Source organism: Symphalangus syndactylus, chromosome 17 (genome assembly GCF_028878055.3).
Source record: "Symphalangus syndactylus isolate Jambi chromosome 17, NHGRI_mSymSyn1-v2.1_pri, whole genome shotgun sequence".
NCBI classification, from domain to species: Eukaryota; Metazoa; Chordata; class Mammalia; order Primates; family Hylobatidae; genus Symphalangus; species Symphalangus syndactylus.
In genome coordinates this window covers 97,125,515-97,147,100 of record NC_072439.2, presented here as the reverse complement: position 1 = coordinate 97,147,100, position 21,586 = coordinate 97,125,515, and the positions used below count along the sequence as shown (strand labels likewise).

The 21,586-nt window shown below is 38.8% G+C and overlaps 1 protein-coding gene across 5 annotated transcripts in view; it reads left to right on the top strand.

Moving 5' to 3' along the window:
- Nucleotides 1-21,586, top strand: part of ACAP2 (ArfGAP with coiled-coil, ankyrin repeat and PH domains 2) — a 175,459-nt gene that overhangs the window by 33,785 nt on the left and 120,088 nt on the right. Inside the window, exon 2 of one of the 5 annotated variants that reach the window (XM_063622165.1) lies at nt 6,453-6,753. The exons of the other annotated variants lie outside the window; for them this stretch is intronic. The gene's annotated coding sequence lies outside the window, so the exon portion shown is untranslated. The remainder of the gene's footprint in view (nt 1-6,452; nt 6,754-21,586) is intronic. 5 annotated transcript variants of the gene reach the window in all.

Here is a 21,586-nt window from a genome sequence, read left to right as displayed (position 1 = left end):
TGCTCGAGGCCAGGAGTTCACAACCAGCTAGGGCAATAATGGGAGACCCAGTCACTGCAAAAAGTTTAAAAAAAAAAAAAATTAGCCAGGCATTGTGATGCCCAGCTGTAGTCCCAGCGACTCAGGCGGCTGAGGCAGGATTGCTTGAGCACAGGAGTTGAGGCTGCAGTGAGTCATTATTGTGTCACTGTACTTCAGCATGGGTGACAGAGATCCTGTCTCTTAAAAAAAAAAAAAAAAAAGACGAGATCTTGATATTTATGGTCTTGAAGGCAAATTGGTTTTACAAGTGAGGATAATTTCTTTTACATTTTAAGATAGATACATATTAAACTTAAGTTGAAAGAGCTGCTCTTTTGTTGGACATGTTCTTCTAGTGTTGTGAGATTCAACCAAATTGACACATTCCTTTAGTTTATTTTCACAGTTTTTGTGCTGCTTGGAAATTCATTATAAGAAAATACTTCATTGCAGTTATCCATTCTCTACCAGATATTTATTTCCTATTTTTCTTTGTGAAAAATGAACACTGTGTTCGTAGTGTTACTATGACATTTCCATGTATGTTTGTGCACATGTGAGAGCTAGGGAGTGGAACTACCAAGTTGAAGGGTATGTGCCAAATGCTTTCTAAAGGCGTTATATCAGTATACACTCCTACAAGCTATGTAGGAGATGGTGTATGTTTCATATCCTCTGCTATGTTTTGTATGCCCAGATTTTAAAACTCTTGCTAATCTGATGGATGTGAAATGGTATTTCATGATTTTAAATTTGTGTTTCTTAACCGCTGGTGATGTTGAGGATTTTTTTTTTTTTTTTTTTGACAATGTCTTGCTCTGTCACCAGGCGAGAGTGCAATGGCGCAATCTTGTCTCACTGCAGCCTCTGCCTCCTGGGTTCAAGCGATTCTCCTGCCTCAGCCTCCCAAGTAGCTGGGACTACAGGCGTATGCCACCATGCCCGGCTAACTTTTTGTATTTTTAGTAGAGACAGGGTGTCACAGTGTTAGCCAGGGTGGTCTCGAACTCCTGACCTCATGATCCGCCTGCCTCGGTCTCCCAAAGTGCTGGGATTACAGGCATGAGCCACCACGCCCATTTGACATTGAGCATCTTTTCATGTTAATTGTTCATTCATATTTCCTCTTCTATAAGTTGCCTATTTATATTTTCTTCTTATTTTTCTGTTGGCCTGTTTGTCCATTTCTTTTTGATTTGTAGAATTTGTAGATAGTCTAATCCTTTGTTAATAAAAATCACATCTCCCAATCTGTGGGTTGTATTCACCTTTTTAGCATTTTTTTTCCATCCTAAAATTTCACCTTCTATGACTTGAAATGTTAAAAAATTTACTGACTCATAAAAATACATTTGTCATTTTGCATATATATTTTATTTTTTCTAAATAAAGTTTTTATCTTTTGCACATACAAAAATTTATCAAATCAATGGTATGCAATAAAGTCATATATCTGAAAATATTTAAAAATAAATGATACAAATGTTAGTAAGTGGTTTATCTGGTATCTCTTTAATAAAAAGAACTTACCTTTTTTGGCTGAAGACAATATTTACTTTTTTTAAAAAATGGACTTGGCTGGGCATGGTGGCTCAGGACTGTAATCCCCGCACTTTGGGAGGCCAAGGCCAGCAGATCACGAGGTGAAGAGATCGAGGCCGGCCTGGCCAACATGGTGAAATCCCGTCTCTACTAAAAATACAAAAATTAGCTGGGCATGGTGGTGCACGCCTGTAATCCCGGTTACTCGGGAGGCTGAGGCAGGAGAATCTCTTGAACCCGGGAGGCAGAGGTTGCAGTGAGCCACTGCACCACTCACTCCAGCCTGGCAACAGAGCGAGACTCCATCTCAAAAAAAAAAAAAAAAAAAAGACTTTTTTAGAGCTGCTTTAGTTTCACAGCAAAATTGAGCAGAAAGTACAGAGCATTATTAAATTCTCTGCTCTGACACATAGAACCTTCCCCACCATCAACATCCTGTGCCAGAATGGTACATTTATTACAAGCATTGAGCCTACATTGACACATTGTTATCACCCAAAGTCCATGGTTTCCATTAAGGTTCATTCTTATGTTTAGATAAATGTATAATGACGTGTAGTTACCATTAAAGGATCATGCAGAATAGTTTCACTGCCTTAAAATTCTCTGGGCTTTACTGATTCATCCCTCCCTTTACCCCAACTCCCAGTAGCTACTGATATTTTTACTATCTCCATAGTTTTGTCTTTTTTTAGAATGTCAGGTTGTTGAAATAATATAGTGTATAGCTTGTAAAGATTGGCGTCTTTCACTTAGTACGGTTAAGTATCCTTTATCTGAAATGCTTGGGACCACAGGTGTTTTGGGTTTCAGATTTTTTTGATTCTGGAATATTTGGATTATACTGGTTCGGCATCTCTAATCCATGAATTCAAAATCTGAAATACTCTAGTGATCATTTTCTTTGAGTGTCATGTGGTTGCTCAAAAAGCCTCAGATTTTGTAGCATTTTGTATTTTCTATTTTTGATTTAGGGTTGCTCAACCTGTAATATGCATTTAAGGTTTCTCCATTTCTTTTTAGTGCTGAATGATACTCCGTTGTCTGGATGTACACACCTTATCCATTCACCTAGTGAAAGACATCTTGGTTGCTTCCAAAGCTGGTGTAACATCCCTGTACAGGTTTTTGTGTGGATATGTTTTCAGCTCATTTGGGTGAATACCAAGGAGAATGATTGCTGGATAGTATGGCAAGAATGTATTTCGTAGGCTGGGTATGGCCGCTCATACCTATAATCCCAGCACTTTGTGGGGCTGAGGCGGGAGGATCACATTAACTCAGGAGTTCGAGACCAGCCTGCACAACATAGTGAGATCCCGTCTCTTTAGAAAATAAAAAGTATGTATTTCTTTTTTAAAGAAACTGCTTAACTATCTTCCAAAATGGCTGTACCATTTTTCTTTCCCATCAGCAAAGAATGAGAGTTCCTTTTGCTGAACATCCTCACCAGCATTTGGTGTTGTCCATGTTCTAGATTTTGATCATTCTAATAGGTATGCAGTGGTTTCTCCTTGTTTAATCTGCAATTCTCTAATGACATATTATGTGGGGTATCTTTTCACCTACTTATTTGCCATCTGTGTTTCTCCTCCTTTTTTTCTTTCTTTCTTTCTTTCTTTTTTTTTTTTTTTAAAGAGACAGGGTCTCATTTTGTTGCCGAGGCTGCAGTGCAGTGATACAGTCATAGCTCATTGCAGCCTCAAACTCCTGGGCTCAAGTTATCTTCTTGCCTCAGCTTCCAGAGTAGCCGGGACTACAGGCATGCACCATTACGCCTGGCTTGTCTGTGTATTTTCTTTAGTAAGGTGTCTGCTCAGGTCTTTTGCCCAGTGGGTTTTTTGTTTGTTTTTGTTTTGAGAGACAGCCTCACTCTGTTGCCCAGGCTGGAGTGCAGTGGCGCGATCTTGGCTCACTGCAGCCTCTGCCTCCTGGGTTCAAGCGATTCTCCGTGCCTTAGCCTCATGAGTACTTGGGATTGCAGGTGCACCACCACACCTGCCTAATTTTTTGTATTTTTCATAGAGACAGGGTTTCGCAGTGTTGGACAGGCTGGTCTCAAACTCCTGACCTCGAGTGATATGCCCGCCTCAGCCTCTCAAAGTGCTGTGATATAGTCATGAGCCATTGTGTCCGGTCCCCTTTTGCTCAGTTTTTATTTGGGCTGTATGTTTTCTTATTGTTGAGTTTTAAGAGTTATTTGTATATTTTGGGTAACAGTTCTTTATCAGAAATATACGTATAATTTTTTTTTTGGTAAATACTTTCAGTCTGTGGCTTCTCATTGCCTTAAGCAATATTTACTTTAAAATAAATGTGAGGCAGTTTTGTCTGTTGACTATACTTTTCTAATGAACTGATGAATGTCGTGACATAAGAAATTAAGACCGTGGTGTACCTCAACCAAAGAAAATACTGCAATAGCAGTACAATTTTAAATAAGCAAAGACTTTCTTTTTTTTTTTTTTTTTTGAGACGGAGTCTCACTCTGTTGCCCAGGCTGGAGTGCAGTGGCGCGATCTCGGCTCACTGCAAGCTCTGCCTCCTGGGTTCACGCCATTCTCCTGCCTCAGCCTCTCCGAGTAGCTGGGACTACAGGCGCCCGCCACCACGCCCGGCTAATTTTTTTGTATTTTTAGTAGAGACGGGGTTTCACCGTGGTCGCGATCTCCTGACCTCGTGATCTGCCCGCCTCGGCCTCCCACAGTGCTGGGATTACAAGCGTGAGCCACCGCGCCCGGCCAATAAGCAAAGACTTTCAACCAAAACTACTTACAAAAGGAACAAAGTTTAAATGCCTTAAGGTCTAAATTTAACTGTGGAATATAACAAAAATCACATTAACTGTTCAACCATGAATATTTTAGTTTTTCTTAAATGTTTAAAATGGAATCTTCTGTTACTCTGTCTCCTCTTATCCTGCTTTTCTTAAAAGCACTTGTAATACCTTACATGTATACATATTTCATATCTGTTTACGAATTGTGTTTCCTTCACTTAGACGCCATGAGAGCAGGGCTTGTTTTACCGCTCGCTGTTTCCTAAGTCTCTAGTACAGTGCGTGACATCCAGTAAGAGCTCAAGGAATTTTTTATGAGGAAACAAAAAACACTACTTATACTCTACTATTTATTTTTTAAATTACTACTTATTTCAAAGGCAGTTGTTATGGTTTTAATTTGTTATCTTCAAGATTGATTTTACAAAGACTTCTTGTAGCTCAAAAGGGCTTAAAATCTCTCCTTATTACTAACTACTGCTTCAGATTTCACATTTCATAATCTTATTTTTTATTTTATTTTTTGAGGTAGAGTCTTGCTCTGTCGCCCAGGCTGGAGTGCAGTGCGCCATCTCGGCTCACTGCAACCTCCGCCTCCCGGGTTCAAGCGATTCTCCTGCCTCAGCCTCCTGAGTAGCTGGGACTACAGGCACCTGCCACCATGCCCAGCTAATTTTTGTATTTTTATTTTATTTTATTTAACTTTTTTTTTTTAAATAGTAGAGATGGGGTTTCACCATGTTGGCCAGGCTGGTCTCGAACTCCTGACCTCATGATCTGCCCACCTCGGCCTCTGAAAGTGCTGGGATTACAGGTGTGAGTCATCACACCCCGCTCACATTTCATAATCTGAGCAACAAATTATGCTACCTAATAGAGTATAGTATAAGCCAATTCTTCTTATTTATTTATTTATTTTGCAATTTACTCATATAACAAGCCAATTCTTTTTTTTTTTTGAGACAAGGTCTCACTCTGTGACCCAGGCTGGTCTTGAACTGGAACTCCTGGCTTCAAGCAATCCTCCTTTCTTGGCTTCCCAAAGTGCTGGGATTATAGGCATGAGCCACTGCACCCAGCCCCCAATTCTTGTTTTTAGCCGAGTGTAGATTCTTAAGCATTTTGCTGGCAGGTCTGTGTGGTAAGTGATGATATAATCCTTTACCATTATCAAGATCCAGCTTAAAAACAATTTGTTTTTGACATTCATTGTGAGTTTTTTTTTTTTCCTTATTACTAAATAGAGACAGGGTCTTGCTTTGTTGTCCAGGCTAGTCTCAAACTCCTGCCTTCAAGAGATCTTCCTGCCTTGACCTCCCAGAGTGCTGGGATTACAGGCATGAGCCACCACTCTTGGCCTTACAGTGTGAGTTTTAATGCTGCATATTTATTTTATTTTGTTAATTATCTGTAAGTCTCTCCATGGTTTGATCTAGAAATTTATTCATCTGAAATTGGCCTGTACTAGGAATATGCCAGTTAGAGGAAAAATATTGTAGATTACCAAGGAAATAGCTAAATAAAATGTGTGCCTTTTGATGTGAAAATTGTTTTAATGTATTTTTTCTTCCAATTTAAAAAATTGTGTTTAAATACATATAACATAAAACTTACCATCTTGACCATTTTTTAAGTATACAGCTCAGTGGTATTAAGTATGCTCATATTGCGTAAAAGTATGCATATTCTATTATGTGCATATGTCATGTTGTGCTTATCCATTTTTCTGTTGGTGGACACTTGAATTGCTTCCACATTTTATCTGTTGTGAATAATGCGGCTGTGAACATGGGTATACAAATATTTCTTTGATACTCAGCTTTGAGGTTTGAGTATATACTCAGAAGTGGAATAGCTAGATCACATGGTAATTCTGTTTTAATTTTTTGAAGTGTTGCCATAGTACTTTCCACAACAGTGGTACCATTTTACATTCCCACCAACAGTGCAAAGGGATCCAGTGACTCCACGTCCTCATTGACACTTGTTAATGTTTTTTTTTAGTAGCCAACCTAGTGGGTGTGAGATGGCTTCTTAGTCTGTTCCTGCATTGATGGCAGAATAGCACTGACTAGATAATTTATAAATAATATACATTTATTTCTCACAGTTCTGGAGCTGAGAAATCCAAGATAAAGATGCCAGCAGATTAGTGTCTGGTGAGGACCAGCTATCTGCTTTCAAGATGGCACCTTGTTGATGTGTCCTCAATGGCAGAAGGTGGAAGGGCAAAAAAGGGAGCATTAGGACCCTTTCTTCAACCTCTTTTATAAGAGCACTAATCCATTCATGAAGGCGGAGCCCTCATGTCTTCATCACTTCCCCAAAGGCCCCACCTCTTCATACTGTGACAATGGAGATCAAGTTTCAACATGAATTTTGGAGAGACACAAACATTCAAACCATAGCAGGTAGTATCTTGTAGTTTTGATTTGTGTTTCCCTAATGATTAGTGATGTTGACCTTCTTTTCATGTGCTGATTGGCCATTTGCATATCGTCTTTGGAGAAACGTCTGTTCAGATCCTTTGCCCATTCTTGTATCATGTTGTTTGTGTCTTTGTTGTTGAGTTTTAGGAGTTCTCTGTGTAATCTGGATATTAATCCCTTACCAGATGATTTGCAAATATTTTCTCCCATTCTGTGGATGGATTTTTTACTCTGTGTCTTTTGATACACAAAATTTTTCAGTTTTATGAAGTGCAGTTTGTCTATTGTCTTTTGTTGCCTGTGCTTTTGGTATCATATCCAAGAAATCATTAACAAATTCAGTGTCATAAAGCTTTTAACCTATGCTTTCTTCTAAGGGTTTTTGTTTTTTTTTTTTTTTTTTTTTTTGAGACGGAGTCTTGCTCTGTCACCCAGGCTGGAGTGCAGTGGCGCGATCTCGGCTCACTGCAAGCTCCGCCTCCAGGGTTCACGCCATTCTCCTGCCTCAGCCTCTCCGAGTAGCTGGGACTACAGGCGCCCGCCACCACGCCCGGCTAATTTTTTGTATTTTTGGTAGAGACGGGGTTTCACCGTGGTCTCAATCTCCTGACCTCATTATCCGCCCGCCTCAGCCTCCCAAAGTGCTGGCATTACAAGCGTGAGCCACCGCGCCTGGCCTCTTCTAAGAGTTTTATAGTTTCAGATCTTGACATTTCAGTCATGGGTCTCTTTTGAGTTAATTTTTGTATGTGATATTAGGTAAGGGTCTTCATTCTTTTGCATGTGGATATCCAGTTTTACAAGCACCATTTGTTGAAAGGACTGTCTTTTCCCCATTGCATTGTAGTGACACTCTTGATAAAAATCCTTTGAATATATATATGAGGGTTAATTCTGGACTGTGTTCTATTCTGGAGGTCTATATGGCTGTCTTTATGACAGTATTAATCTGTTTGATTACTGTGGCTTTGTGGTAAGTTCTGAAATCAGAAAGTGTGAATCCTCCAGTTTTGCTCTTCTTTTTCAGGATTGTTTTGGCTATCCATTGTCCCTTGAGATTTCATATGAATTTTAGGATAGGTTTTTCTATTTCTCTTTTTTTTTGAGATGGAGTCTCACTCACTCTGTTACCCAGGCTGGAGTGCAGTGGCGCAACCTTGGTTCACTTCAACATCCGCCTCCCAGGTTCAAGCAATTCTCTTGCCTCAGCTTCCCGAGAAGCTGGGATTGTAGATGCCTGCCACCACACCCAGCTAATTTTTGTATTTTTAGTAAAGATGGGGTTTCACCGTGTTGGCCAGGCTGGTCTTGAACGCCTGACCTTAAGTGATCCTCCCACCTCAGCCTCCCAAGGTGCTGAGATTACAGGCGTGAGCCACTGTGCCCAGCCAGGTTTTTCTATTTCTACAAACAACATCATTGTGATTTTGACAAGAATTGCATTAAATCTGTAGAAGGCTTTGGGTAATTGACATCTTAACAATATTAAGTCTTCCAATTCATTAACATGGGATATGTTTCCATTTGTTTATTTCTTTTGTACTTTTTTTTTTTTTTCCAGGAATGCCTTATAGTTTCTATTGTACAAGCCTTTCAACTTGTTGGTTAAGTGTTTTGACTATTTTGATGCTATTATAAATGGCCTTGTTTTCTTAATTTCCTTTTCAGATTGTACATTCTTAGTGTGTATAGAAATGCAACTAATTTTTGTATGTTGACTGTATCCTGCTATTTTGAGGAATTCATTTATTCTAACAGGTTCCTTTGTGGAACCTTTAGAGTTTTCTGCATACAAAACAAGGTCATATTGTCTGTAAACAGAAATACTTTTACTTCTTCCTTTTCAATTTGATTCCCTTTTTTTTTTTTTTTTTCTTTTTCTTGCCTAGTGACTCTGACTAGGACCTCCAGTGCTGTGTTGGATAGAAGTGTTGAAAGCGGCATCCTTGCCTTGTTTCTAATCTTATGGGGAAAGCTTTCGGTAGAGTATGATGTCCACTGTGGTTTTTTGGTATATGGCTTTTATTATGTTGAAGTAGTTTCCTTTTATTCCTTTTTGTTCGGTGTTTTTATCATGAAAAAAAGAATTTTTTCAAATATGATTTTTCTGCCTCAATGGAGATGATCATGGATTTTTTTCCCTTCATTCTGTTTATGTGGTATAGTACATTGTTTTTTCTTCATATGTTGAATTATCCTTGCATTCCAGGAATAAATTCTACTAGGTCATGGTGTATAATCCTTTTACTATGCTGTAGAATTCAGTTTGCTGGTCTTTTGTTGAGAATTTTTGCATCAGTGTTCATAAGGGATATTGTTCCATAGTTTTCTTTTCCAGTAGTGTCTGGCTTTGGTATCAGGGTAATGTTGGCATCATAAAATGAGTTTGGAAGTTTTCCTCCTCTTCACTTTTTTGGAAAAGTCTGAGAAGGATTGGTGTGAGTTCATCTTTAAATGCTTGGTAGAATTTGCCAGTGAAGCCATTAGGTCTAGGACTTAATTTTTTTTTTTTTTTTTGAGACAGGATCTCACTCTGTCACCTGGGCTGGAGTCCAGTGGCATAATCTCCGTTCACTGCAACCTCTGCTTTTTGGGCTCAAGTGATTTTTGTGCCTCAGCCTCCCGTGTAGCTGTGACTACAGGTGCGAGCCACCAATGCCCGGCTAATTTTTGTATCTTCTGTAGAGACCGGGTTTCGCCGTGTTGCCCAGACTGGTCTGGAACTTCTGAGCTGAAAGCAGCCTGCCTGCCTTGGGCTCTCAAAGTGCTGGGATTACAGGCATGAGCCACTATGCCTGGCCTGTTTTGGAGATTTTTGATGACAGATTCAATCTTTTTACTAGTTATAAGTCTATTCAGATTTTCTCTTTCTTTATGAGAAAAGACTAAAGTCTTGATAAGTTGTGTTTCTAGGAATTTTGCATTTCACCTAGCTTGTCCAGTTTGTTGGCATATACTTGCTCGTAGTACTCTCTTATAATCTTATTTCTCTGGAATTGGTAATAATGTCCCCATTTTCACTTCTGATTTTAGTAATTTGAGTCTTCTCTTTAAAAAAAATTCTGTAGAGCTAAAGGTTTGTCATTTTGTTGGTATTTCAAAGAACGAATTTTTGGTTTCATTGACTTTTCTCTGTTGTTTTTCTATTTTCTGTTTCTTTTACATTTGCTGTAATCTTTCTTTCTTTCCACCTGCTAGCTTTGGTTTTGGTTTGGTCTTCTTTTTCTAGTTCCTTAAGTCATAAAGTTAGGTTATTGATCTGAGATATATCTTTCTTTTTTCTTTTGAGATGGAGTCTTACTCTGTTGCCCAGGCAGGAGTGCAGTGGCATCATCTCGTCTCACTGCAACGTCTACCTTCAGGCTCAAGTGATGCAGCCTCCCAAGTAGCTGGGTCTATAGGCATGCACCACCATGCCCAGCTAATTTTTGTATTTTTTTGTAGAGATGGGGTTTTGTCATGTTGCCCAGGCTTGTCTCAAACTTCTGAGCTTAAGTGATCCACTTGCCTTGGCTCCTCAAAGTGTTGGGATTACAGGTGTGAGCCACTGTGCCCAGTCCTTTCTTGTTTTTTAATGTGAGCATTTATAACTATATTTTAAATGTATTTTTTCCTTTTTTTAATTTAATAAATAACTCAAACTTTTTTTGTGAAGATGGAGGCTTGCTATGTTGCCCAGGCTGGTCTGAAACTCTTGGGCTCAAACAATCCTCCCACTTCAGTTTCCCAAAGTGCTGGGATTATAGACATGGAGCTACCACCCCTGGCTTGTTTTTTTTTTTTTTTTTTTTTTAACTAAAAATATTCTTTCTATAAGTTTAGTTTCAAAATTTTATTTCCATTCACTAATAAGAATTATTTAACTGCTTTTTTTATATTGCATGTACAGATATTTAAATTTTTATGAAGTGAAAATGTCGTTTTTTTGCCTGTCTGCCTTCCTTCCTCTCTCTCTCTCTCATAGGATCCTTTTATAAGGTGGGTCATTAAAGACATGTTTAAATATGTTACGTGACAAGATTTAAGCTATAGGACAGATAATATTTAAGCATTTAAGCCAATCTATCTGTCTGCAAAAATTTTAGTAGTTTACATTTCTTTCTCCTTGAATTCTGTCAGACACAACATATTTTGAACTTGTAGTGTGTCTTAGTTTATACTTCCTTGGAAGTGTCACACTTACGAGTTTTATGAAGGTAAGTACATGACGAACTGTCAAAGCTGTCAGCAGACTTACTCAAATCCCATCAATGTAAAGTGGTAAAATCTAGGGCCAAGAATAAAGGCATATGAAATATTTACTCAAAATACAAACTATCTGGAGCAAAAGGGGAACCGAGTGTTTGATCAAACCTGTAGCTTAGAAGAAAGAAAAGAAGGCTCACCCCTGTAAACTCAACACTTTGGGAGGTCAGGGTGGGAGGATCACTTGAGGCCGGGATTTTTAGTCCTCTCAATCTGGTGTCTTGGGATGAATAGTTTTCTGTTATTTAGATGGTAATATTAGGTATCACCAGGAATGTGCAACTATGATGCTGTAGAAATCAACAGGTGTTTTAATGAGTATCCACTGTATCTGTAGTCCTTTCCTAGCCGTGGTAAATCAGTGATAAACTATGGAATATAAATAAATGCCCAGCCTGAGTACACATGACTGAAGTTTTACAATCTATCACTTAAATTACACAATCTCCTTTAGAATATGAGGATATTTAAATAAGAGGGTGAGGACTTATTGATAGAAAATAAATTTTGAAGTATAAAGATTCTCGACTCTTGATTCTTGATGTGATTCCATTAAGGTTAATGTAGCTAGATTGATTATTCAAGCAGAGGTAACCCAGTTTTCCAGTTATGTTTATTGCCGAAAGACAAGATTGCTAAATTTGTAGGACAGAATGTATAATCCACCTGATATGGTTTGGATCTGTGTCCCCGCCCAAATCTCATGTTAAATTGTAATCGCCATTGCTGGAGGTAAGCCTGGTGTGGGGGTGATTGGATCATGGGAGCAGTTTCTCATGAATGGTTTACCATCATGCTCTTGGTGCTGTTCTTATGATAGAGTTTCACAAGATCTGCTCGTTTAAGAATGTGTAACTCCTCCCCCTGCCCCTGGCTCCTGCTCTGGCCATGTAAGATGTGTTTGCTTCCCCTTTGCCTTCTGCCATGATTCGGTTTCCTGAGGCCTTCCCGAAGCCACTGTCACGCTTCCTATACAGCCTGCAGAACCATGAGCCAATTAAACCTCTTTTCTTTATAAATTACCCAGTCTCAGATACTTTTTTTTTTTTTTTTGAGATGGAGTCTCGCTCTGTTGCCCAGGCTGGAGTGCAGTGGTGCAATCTCGGCTCACTGCAACCTCCGCCTCCTGGGTTCAAGCAATTCTCCTGCGTCAGCCTCCTGAATAGCTGGGATTACAGGTGTGCGCCACCACACCCAGCTAATTTTTGTATTTTTAATAGAGTTGGGGTTTCACCACGTTGATCAGGCTGGTCTCGAACTCCTGACCTTGTGATCTGCCCACCTCGGCCTCCCAAAGTGCTGGGATTACCGGTGTGAGCCACTGCACCAGGCCTCAGGTGTTTCTTTATAGCAATGAAAGAATAGACCAATACATCATCCTTAACTGTTAATGAAATTAATTGGAAGTGATTGGGCTTGTATATGTGTTCCTTTAATTTTGAGAGTTCATCAGCAAAGGGTAACAGTAACCATAGCCATACAAAATGAACCATAGAGTTGAATTGCAATCAATCCTAATTTTATAGAAAGACAAGAAAGCACAGATGTCGGTCTCTCCGTACCTTGTCTCATGGAGAGTGAGAGCTAGATTAGCAGTCCTTGTATTTGTAGGAGTTAGACTGTGTTTAATATAAGTGGCAATAGGCTGGTTGCGGTGGCTCACGCCTATAATCCCAGCACTTTGGGAGGCTGGGGCGGGCGGATCACTTGAGATCAGGAGTTCGAGACCAGCCTGGACAACATGGTGAAACCCATCTCTACTAAAAGTAGACAAAAAGGTAGCCAGGTGTGGTGGTGCTCATCTGTAATCCCACCTACTCAGGAGGCTGAGGTAGGAGAATCGCTGGAACCTGGGAAGCAGAGGTTGCAGTGAGCCGAGATTGCGCCATTGCACTCTAGCCTGGGCAACAGAGCAAGACTCTGTCTCCAAAAAAAAAAAGAAAAAATTATATATTATAATTATATAATTAAAATATATTTATATTATATAAATACATATGTGTGTATATATAGATGTGTGTATATATATGAATACATATGTGTGTGTATATATATATAACTATCTATGTGTGTATGTATATAAATATATATGTGTGTGTGTATATATGGCAATATAACTTTTGCCTCAGCCTTCTGAGAAAGAAAATGAAGATTTCTTTTTCATCTAATGAATTACCTTTAGCTTCACGGAATGGGTTGAGAATGGAAAGGGGAGGCAGGGAATCTAGTTACTTACCTTTCTTCCTGAATGTTACAACGCATTTTCAGGGTATCTAGTTGGAAACATTTTTATTCTCATGTGCTGCCTATAATTCAATAATTTTATATTTCTGGGATATTTAAAAATATTTGATCTCTTCCTTAGAAGCACATTTTTGGTTCATCAAAAATATCAGGCCAGAAGTGTTTTTCAACATTTCTAAAATTGTTTTCAGCCATTTTAATTTGACTTAAACCTGATGTTAATTCTTAGTCCACTTGTTTGACCTGTCAACAGCTTTTGACATACTTGATAACTTCTTCTTCCTTGATAACACTTTTTTCACTTCCCTTCTCTATGACACCCTCTTGGTTTTCTTCTTATTTTATGTGTGTATGTATGTATGTATGTTGCCTAGGCTGGTCTTGAACTCCTGGGCTCAAGTGATTCTTGCGCCTTGGCCTTCCAAAGAGCTGGGATTATAGGAATGAGCCACCGCGCAGGGCCTGGTTTTCTTCTTATGTCATCAGTTGCTGCTTCTCAGATTCTTTTCCTCATTTGTTTTGTTCTTCTGACCTTTAATGTCAAAATGCCCCAAGGCTTAACTCATTTCTGTCTTTACTTTTTATTTTAATAATGTCCAGTCTTATGGCTGCCGATACTATCTATGTGCTCTTGATTACTAAACTTATACCTTCAACTCAGACTTCTCTCCTAAACTCTAGACTCATGTGCCTCCACCTATTTGAAGTCATCACTTGTGTATCTAGTAAATATTTTGGGGTCAAATCCAAAACTGAACTCTAGATCTTCTTTCCCTAAATCTGTTCTGCCTGTAGTCTTCCCCATCTCAGTTGATTGTAACTATTTTTCTTTTTGCTCCAGCCTGAAACTTTGAAATTATACTTGATTACACATTTACCTGTACCTGGTGTATGCATGCATATGCTTGCATGTCACATCTAATTCATCAAGAAATCCTCTTGGCTCTACATACAAAATATATCCAGAATCTTAGCATTTCTCACCACTGATTGGTGCTTACCTTGAGCCATCTTCATCTTTCATCTGGATGACTGCTGTAGCCTCCTTACTAGTCTCTTCGCTTCTTCCTCTTTTGTTTCTTTGCAGTCTTCTCCACATAGCAGCCAGAATGCGTCTTGACAAAAGACTTTACAGCATGTTTCTTCTCTGGTGCAGAGCTTTCAGTGGTTACCCGGTATAGCTGCTGTTATCATTGCTGCGGGCCTACAAGGTTCTCAATGTGATGGGCTCTCCATGAGCGTTCTGATTTCTTCTGCAGCTCTCTCCCTTTCTGGTTCTGTTTCGGCCATACAGGCCTCCTTGCTATTGAACGTTCCAGGAATGTTGCATTGGTGGCTTTTTCTGCCTGTTAACACCCTTGTCTGCATGGTTCACTGTGTTACTTCAGGTCTTTGCTCAAATGTCATTTTCTCAGTGAGGACTATTTTGATCAATTTTAAAGAATAAAATTGTAGCCGTCCCTCTCTCCCCTTGTTTCGCTTTCCCTTTTTCCCATAGTACTTCCCACCTTATCGCATACCATCCGGTTGACTTGTTGATGTTTACTGTTTATAGCTTGTCTTCCCCTTCAGAATGTGAGCTCTAGGATGGCAAGGATCATTGTTTATTTTGTTCTTATATTCCAAACAATAGACATTTGCTGCTGTTTGTTGTTAGAGAAAAGGGAAATTGCTTCATTTGCCAGAATTTTTCTAGGAATGGTGTTTTTTAAAAAATAAATTTTAAGTTGTTGCTTTTAAACTTTTCCCTGCTTCTGATTAGTATAACTTGTTTGATTCTTTTCTTCGAGTGTCCAAGGATCCTGTCTGATCGTAAATTGAATGTATTGAAGAAATCATGATAATGTAATTTTGTGCTCGTGGTGGAGCGAATACCTCCTTAGCTCCTGTCAAATTTCTGTGAAGGCCTGTTTTAGAAGTCCAAATCTGTATTATTCTAGAAGAGTATTATATTGTAAAAATTTTCCTTTTCTGTCAACTTAAAAAATTATACCTATAATAATGGTTACATATAGGTAAATAGGTACGACCTTGTATGCCAAAAGGAGACTTTTTCCTTTTTTCATTATAACTTTAGTTTTAAGGTTTATGCAATTGTTTGTAGTTTTTTATTCTTCTATTTTTTTCTGGAGACTTTTATAGTAGCATTTATATAAGGCTGGAGAGGGCATAGCAGATTGGAATAACAAGAAGTCTGGAGCAAGAGGGAATTGGAAAGTTACACATAAATACGTGTATACTGAGATAAGATACAGGTATATAACCATTTTGAGTGACCCCAGGCCGCAAATAACATAGTTGTTTTAAATGCTCCATTCATCCACCCATTCAACAAATGTTTACCTGGTAACTAGCTGAACTAGAGATAGCTAAATGAATCATAGTGTCTGCTTTTGAGGTCCTCAGTCTAGACATAATGACCAATAATTTAATTATCATTAGTAAATTGAATGTCAGGCTCTCTATTTGAAGTGCACAGAGTGCTCTCTGGAAATGGTGGTGGTGGGGTGCTCATTCTGCTGAGGAGTTGAAGGTGCTTCAGTGTTAGAAGTTTACCATCCCAGGTGGTTTATGGTGTGAAGATTGTCTTTAAAACCCTGAGCCTGTTGATTAGGCTCTTAAATTTGTATTCAGCTTCCTCTTTACAGATCTTGTAAAATTTCTAGGGCTTAATGGAGATGAAATACTGTGTAAAATGGTTTTTTAAACACAGCTGCTTTACTTTCATCTAATAGTTCTGTCATTTAGCAGTTTACTAAGTTTTCTCCCAATTCAAGATTCTGTGATTCTGGGGTTGTCGCTTATGTACTCAATGCTTTTCTCTTTGTATTTCACGTTACTGTTCTGTAGTCTTCTCTCTGTTTTCGATACAGAGTTCACTGTGTCTCCCAAGCTGGAGCACAGTGGCACAATCTCAACTCACTGCAACCTCTGCCTCCCGGGTTCAAGTGATCCTCCTGCCTCAGCCACTGGAGTAGCTGGGATTACAGGCGTGCACCACCACGCCTGGCTAATTTTTTTGTATTTTTAGTACAGACAGGGTTTCACTGCGTTAGCCAGACTGGTCTCAAAGTCCTGACCTGGAGAGATCCACCCACCTTGGCCTCCCAAAATGCTGGGATTACAGGCCTGAGCCACTGCGCCCAGCCTAGTCTTCTCTTAATATACAAATGTGATATCATGCATGAAGGTGGCATGTAGATTATAAAACGGGAAGATGTAATGCAGAATAACTTTTATTATGTATTAATACAGGTGCTTGGTTGTTTATGGAGGAGCCTGGGAAAGTTATAGATGTGATTGTTGAGCAGCCCGTGATATGTCGTGGAGAGAACCCTGCAAGGCTGAGTATTTGGTTCCCCACCTGCTGTGATTTGCAGGATATTCTGTGCCTCTAGTACCACTTGCAATTCCTGAAAAGGGTAACGGGGAACAGCCATAAAAGCAGGAATATGGCAGGTTTCTGATTATAATATAGTTAATTAATTAGTTAATTATAGAGACGGAGTCTTGCTATGCTGCTGGGGCTGGTCTGAAACTCCTGGGCTCATGCTGTCCTCCTGCCTTGGCCTCCCAAACTATTGCCAGTATTATAGGCATGAGCCACCTCGCCTGGCCTCTGATTCTAATTTTTGACAGTTTTGTCTGGGTCTGTCCCTAAATATCCTTGCCATCTTGCTTCCTTCTCTCATTGAGGGTCTGCTTATATCCCATCTTTGAAGTACTTGGTTGTCTTTTCATTATTATCAGCCACAATGTTCTTTCTTCATGGAAATCTCCTCTGCCCCTTTTATGAATCATGAAGTTTACAATGCTGTCTTCCCCTTAGATGTATTGCCTGTGACTCTCTACTAATAACACCAAACTTTAATTGCTTTGGTTGAAAATTTGATTTTAACCCTTTAAGCAGTGATAACTTAATTTTCCTGTCATGTTGAAGCCTACTACAATGATAAGAATTCTTGGAAATGGAATGATTTTGTAGAAAGTCAACTTTAAAAAGAAGAGTTGTTTTTTGTTTTTTTTTTTTTGTTTTAGAGAAAAAGAATAACTTCATATCTGATCACACTTAAAACATTACTAGTATTTCCTTAGATTAGTATTCTGTCAATAATGAATATTTGCCACTACACATGTTAAAAATGACTGTATATAGCTACTATCTTTATGCAGAGCAAATTTGGAAGTGACTATTGAAATCATATAACTGTTAATATGAGAAGCTGAAGCCCCAGGAACAGAAGATTCTATAGACCTCTCCTCCCACCTCAAATTCTCCACGTAGGATGATTATCTGGAATATATATATATATATATATATATATATATATATATATATATATGTATTTTTGTTTTGTTTTGTTTTTTTGAGACTGAGTTTCATTCTTGTTGCCCAGGCTGGAGTGCAGTGGTGTGATCTCAGCTCACTGCAACCTTCGGCTCCCAGGTTCAAGCAATTCTCCTGCCTCACCCCCCGAGTAGCTGGGATTACAGGCATGCGCCACCACACCCGGCTAATTTTGTATTTTTAGTAGAGACAGGGTTTCATCATGTTGGTCAGGCTGGTCTCGAACTCCCAACCTCAGGTGATCCTCCTACCTCGGCCTCCCAAAGTGCTGGGATTACAGGCGTGAGCCACTGCACCCAGCCCTATTATCTGGATAATATTTTAAGTTCTTCCTTTTTTTAAATTTTTTTATTTTTTAAATCATAAGCTGGGATTTAAAGGGGTTGTTGATATCTGAGTTATGACTTAAGAGTGTGATACTCATTCACCAGGGCCACACTATTTGCATCTCAACCTTGTGCTGTGATTTGATTGCTTTTTCAATTATACTCCTCCCTGGCCCCTGATGGTTTTATTTTGGATACTGTGTATTGACAGGGGAAAATTTGAGGGGAAAAGGGTTATAGATTTTTTTTTTTTTTAGCTACTTTTTTTAAAAAAAGTTTTTTTTTTTTCCACTGGGAAGTGGCAGAGTAATGTTTACAATCTATAAAACAGAAATATAATGGGGCTTGCTTAGAAAGATACAAACGTGGATGGAAAACAAAATTTTTTTTCTGGCCAAGTGTGATGGCTCACGCCTGTAATCCTAGTACTTTGGGAGGCTGGGATGGGATGATTGCTTCAGGCCAGGAGTTTGAGACCAGACTGGTCAACAAGACTGGTCAACATAATGAGATCCTGTCTCTACAAAAAATAAAATAAATCTGTTTTCCTCCAAAATATTAAGCCAAACAACTTTAAAAATCCCACTATTTTCATCTATATTCGTACTCCTTGTCTTTTAAGAACTATGCAGAGGAGACTTTTGAGAAGATGAATGAAACTTGTTAATATAAAATTTGGTGAGTTTTTTTTTATGGCTTAAACATTTTTTTTCCTCCTTAACTCTTTTGAAACCACAAGCAAGGGCCTGGAGGAAATCTTACTTAGAAGAGAAACAAATCCAGGTTCTATTAGATTGGTGCAAAAGTAATGGCAAAAAACCGCAATTACTTTTGCCCAAACCCAATAGCTTTCCTTTGAATGCTTAATCCCAAATAATGGAATGTTAGGTCTTGAAGTGATATTCAAGCTGTTCCAGAGTGAGAGAACTGAGGTCTGGTGTGATTAAATGATTTTCTCAGGGGCTCATATTAGTTGACAGACTAAAATGTTGGTTTCCATTTCTAGTTTGTTTTTCCACTACTCCCTTTCCTATTACAGGACTGAATTTCTCATGGATCTAGCTAGGTTTGCTTAGTAGACCAATTTGAGCACATAGGAGCAGTTACCACATTTCTAAGATAATAAATAGAGAAGAAAGACCTTTTAATTTCATCCATTGAAACTTCTGAAAACAATGAAGGCAGAGACATTTATTTTATTTATTTATTTATTTAGAGATGGAGTTTCACTCTTGTTGCCCAGGCTGGAGTGCAATGGCACGATCTTGGCTCACTGCAACCTCTGCCTCCTGGGTTCAAGCGATTCTCCTGCCTCAGCCTCCTGAGTAGCTGGGATTACAAGCATGCGCCACCACGCCTGGCTAATTTTGTATTTTTAGTAGAGACTGGGTTTCACCATGTTGATCAGGCTGGCCTCGAACTCTTGACCTCCCGTGATGTACCTGCCTTGGCCTCCCAAAGTGCTGGGATTACAGCCATGAGCCACCATGCCTGGCCAGCGGAGACATTTATAAAAGCTTATTATTATGTAACAAATATACAGTTGCTTCTTGGCCTTTTGGCTAAGATTAAGTGTAAATATAAATTTAGAACTGTAACCTTCATTCATACTGATTCTATGTTGGTTCTCCTCTGTTTTTAGGCTCTTAGAGGAGTTGGATAGAGCCTACCTTGATAACCTTAGAAACCAAGTAGATTTTTAAATATTTCATCATCTTGTATGTCATATATATGTAGTCCTCTAGTCTAGATTGAAGATAGGAAGTTAGGAGAGGACTCCAGTCTGTATTTGACGTGTGATCTTTGGAAAGGGACAGCAGTATTGTGTTTTTGTCTTTCTTCCAATAAGCCTTTTGCACTCCTAGAAGTGTTTTCTCTTAAAGGAAATTAGATTTGCTGTTTTAATTGCTGATCTTAGGCCTGTTTTAGCTGTTTTTTGCCCCTTTTTCAGACTATTTCAAATTCATTTTGGAAGTATGTGATGATCTTATTACTGCTTTCTTCTTGTGTGGCCCCATAACATGAAAACAAAAAGAGATTGTGTATTTTCTTTAACACTATGTAAATACTCATAGCTGACATTCACTGACTTTTTTCACATGGATATTAACATTTGTCATACGTCTCTGTGGGAGAGACTGTTGTTTATCTGTGTTTTAGAGGAGAAATTGAAACACAAAGAACTTGTTCATTATTACACAGCTAGTAAGAAGTATAGTAGTGATTCAAACACAAGAAGTTTTCTTTTTTTTTTTTTAAACTTTATTCTACTGCCTCTCAACATAAAGATGTTGCAGAGACCCAGCATAAAGGACCCAGAACTTAACCAAACTAATAAGGGGTGGCCATTCACATTATAAAAGTATTTAATGGGGATTTCTATTAAAAAGCAGGTTTCTAGAGTGTGTGCTGTGTTGTTTTCTGGTCAAAAACAGAAGGGAGTAATCTCATCGGTATAGGGCCTTTTCGTCACTCTTTTTTAACCACTTAACAAATCCCAGGACTGCCCTTGGTTCAGTGGGCCATCCTTGATGCAGCTGTTGTCCTTTCCTTGCAAAGAATAGTCCAGCATTGCCCAAGGTACATAGGCTGTTGAGCTGAAAGAGGAAGTTGACTTAGGATGGTAGGTACTATGATGGACACATACATACAGGCACCTCTCCTGAGTCTCTAAACGGTTATTCAATTTACATGCAGCTTTTAGAAATACATGTATTATATAAAACAAAGGAATACAACAGTTTCAAAATCTGCACGTTTTGAGTATTTATTTGATGATTTTTTATTAGGTAGTTATGACTTAGAGCCTGAAATTCACCTTTAATGTTTGAGGATATTTATGTGCCTATTAATGATCTTGAATATCCTGCTATTGGCAGTTTAGATTGCATCACCATGTGACCTAATTTTAAATTATTAATTTCATTTTAAGGCTATTGCCAAGTTGGAGTGAAGGGTTTTTTTTTTTTTTTTTTTTTTGGTGGTTGTTTTTAGTTTTTAAGGATTTTAAATGGATGGGAAAAATAATTATTTAGCATACTTCTTTTTTTTTTTTTTTCTTTTTTGAGACACAGTCTCACTGTCTCCCAGGCTGGAGTGCAGTGACGCAATCTTGGCTCACTGCAACCTCTGCCTCCTGGGTTCAAGCGATTCTCCTGCCTCAGCCTGCCAAGTAGTTGGGATTACAGGCATGCACCACCACGCCTGGCTAATTTTTGTATTTTTAGTAGAGATGGGTTTTCATCATGCTGGACAGGCTGGTATTGAACTCCTGACCTCAAGTGATCTGCCCGCCTCGGCCTCCCAAAGTGCTGGGATTACAGACGTGAGCCACCGTGCCTGGCCCATACTTCTTTTTTCTTTCAAATAATTTTATAAGGAAAATGTAATGCTCATATTACACATTTAACGTATTTAGTTGTTTTAATGTATACTCTTTTTACAAACAGTAGCTTAGAAAGTTTATTGCTACAAGAATATGCAGTTATCTGAGTGGAGAGAGTTCTGTTTTTGAGCCTCATTCATTCATTTCATAGCCATGTCTTGGTGTTAAACTTGCTATTGGATTTTTTTCTCTTCTGATTTTCTTACTGGTTTTTTTTTGTGAGATGGAGTTTTGCTCTTGTGTCCCAGGCTGGAGTACAATGGCATG